Source organism: Ursus maritimus (genome assembly GCF_017311325.1).
Source record: "Ursus maritimus isolate PB19 chromosome X unlocalized genomic scaffold, ASM1731132v1 scaffold_X1, whole genome shotgun sequence".
In the NCBI taxonomy this organism is placed as follows: domain Eukaryota; kingdom Metazoa; phylum Chordata; class Mammalia; order Carnivora; family Ursidae; genus Ursus; species Ursus maritimus.
Genome location: NW_024423319.1, coordinates 88,455,474 through 88,458,030, shown reverse-complemented (window position 1 = coordinate 88,458,030; position 2,557 = coordinate 88,455,474). Strand labels below are relative to the sequence as shown.

The following is a 2,557-nucleotide window of genomic DNA, read 5'->3' as shown; positions in this document are numbered from 1 at the left end:
AATGGCGCTCAGCTACAGTTGGACTAGAACCCTTAGTGCAGCGCAATCCTTCATAAACAATATGGGTTAAAGAGGCACGCAGCTCTGCTTTTGCCCCGGAACCCAAACAACCTTCCATGACATTGCTTCTAAGGGAAAATGCAGTGTGAGTTCCAAATAATTGACTTATTAACAAACACATCCAGTTCCTGTGTTGGGGACTGCCTGTTCTGTGAGCTAAGAATTTTGTTGTTTTTAAGAAGTGCCTTTCCCCATTTCCTTAGGTCAGTCATGCTTTTCAAAATCACATGTCATGTGTTTTACATCAATTAAAATAATTTCCTCTGAAATTATACTAGAACATTTGTTCATTCATCCGTCAATATGCCCAACCACTTCTTTGAATGGTATGTTCATTTTTGAGGTGCTATTGATATAGTATTTATTAAAGCATTTCTACTCTTGAACTGCTCTTCTCCTACCTGCTAAGGACTTTTCATCTGCATTGATTGTATATTGTTGTAATGGACGAAAGCAAAATGGAAAATCCAATGCTTGCTTTGGCGGCACATATGCGAAAACTGGAAAGATACAGAGAAGAGAAGCATGGCCCCTGCCCAAGGATGGCACGTGAATTTGTGAAGCATTCCATATTTTTCGGATGTGTAAATAGAACTTTTGTAAGTCAAAAAAAAAAAGAAAGAAAGAAAGAAAGAAAGGAAAAGAAAGAAGAAAGAAAGAAAGAAAGAAAGAAAGAAAAGAAAGAAAAGAAAGTTTCATTGGTCTATAAGATTCTCTACTAGATGGCAAGGTCTTCCAGCCCGGGACTAAGTCTAGTCATCTTTGTACCCCCTTTGGCAAAAAAAATCTTTCTTGTATTGAACTGAAACACTGTAGTTCTGACCCATTTGGAAATATGTTAGCATAGCACTTGACAATGAAGAATGTACCTCATCGTAGCTGTCTTTCTTGGCTGCTGAGATTAATCAGGTTCAAATCAAATTATGCAATTATTGTTTTCAGGAATAAAGAAATTATTTTAGATCCTTGTGGTAGACTCTGGCTTGCTCATCACACCCATTTCCTCTTCTAGGTGTGAGTGCATTTCCCAAGATCCTTTGTAGTGAGAGGTGGTCCAAGTTCTAGGCAATGAAAGGTGAATGGAAGTGAGTGTGCCACTGCCAGGGGCTGGCTCACAGATACTTCTCATGGATGACTTCCCATGCTTTTCTCTATTTGTTGGTTGAGTGTGGAGGACTCTGAGGCCTAGGAGGAATATAGAGTACCCAAGATGGACGTAGCCTGGGTCCTTGAGTGACCATGTGGAAACCCGTTCAGTCAGGAACCTACAGTTGGGACTTCCTATGAATAAGAAATAAATTTCTACTGTATCCAGTCACTAAGATTATGGGGCTTCTCTTTTAGCAGCTAGCGCCACCCTAAATAATACAATTTTCCTTAAGCATATTTGAGAACTGTTTTGTCCTTTGTATATGTAGATGATGACTGTATTCTGACAACAGTTCTCTGACACCAACGGGGTGTTCTTCAATTCAATTCAATTCAATTCAATTCAATTCAATTCAATTCAAATCAATTCAGTTCTGACACTAAGTAGAGCTAGCCCAGATCCTACAGGTTAAGGGGCTCAGTCCTATAAGGCTTCTCCCACTTCAGATGCCAACCACAAGTCCTGGATATTACCAAGGCACCTGCACTTCTGCCCGGCCAGCTACAAATCTGGGAGTTCCCATGACCGCTCCTCCGTTCAGGTTCAATAATTCACTAGAACGACTCACAGAACTCATGGAAAGTGCTATACTTAGGATTACAGTTTTATTGTAGAGGATACAACTCAGGAACAGCCAAATGAAAGAGATGAATTGAACAAGTCTGGGGGGCAGGTGGCATAGCGCTTCTATGCCCTTTCCTTGTGGAATCAGGGCACAGTACCTTCCAGGAGCATCCGTGTGTTCACCATTTCATTATGTAACATGATGGATTAAATCGTTGGTCACATGACTGAACCCAATCTCCCGCTTCCCTCCCCTCCTTAGAGGTGGGGTGGGGGTGGCGCTGAAAGTTCCAAACCTCTAACCACATGCTTGATCTTTCTGGTCACGAATACCATCCTGAAGTTGTCTAGAGTCCCGCCATGAATCACTTCATTAACATGAACTCAGGTTGAATGAGAGAGGCACCTTAGGTATAGCAAAAGACACTCTTATCAGGAAATTCCCAGGAGTTTTGAACCTTTAGGCCAGGAATGGGGGACAAAGACCAGACAGATTCTTTATTATATCACAATGGTAAATGACAAAAGTCAAAAATTTATTGTTGGAGCTTATTGACCAAAGAAAGTCTTTGGACTGGAGCTCACCCACTAGAACATTCCTCTTCAAGCTCTAAAATGTTCTCCTGTGTCCTGGATCTTCTTAGTTCCTCACTCCTTTACAGCCCTAACATGCACATGCTTTCCAATTAGGTTAGAAGGAAAGTTCACACTCATATTTGACTGACCTGTTCAACTTCACTATTGTTTGGTGTCACTTTATGCCTAGAATTCTGCTATTAACAT

At 41.0% G+C, this 2,557-nt stretch overlaps 1 non-coding gene across 1 annotated transcript; it reads left to right on the top strand.

The window, feature by feature from the left end:
- Nucleotides 1–534: 534 nt before the first annotated feature.
- LOC121103945 lies at nt 535–637 on the top strand. The gene has a single exon (XR_005836240.1). It is a non-coding gene; the product is annotated as a U6 spliceosomal RNA (small nuclear RNA).
- Nucleotides 638–2,557: the final 1,920 nt, after the last annotated feature.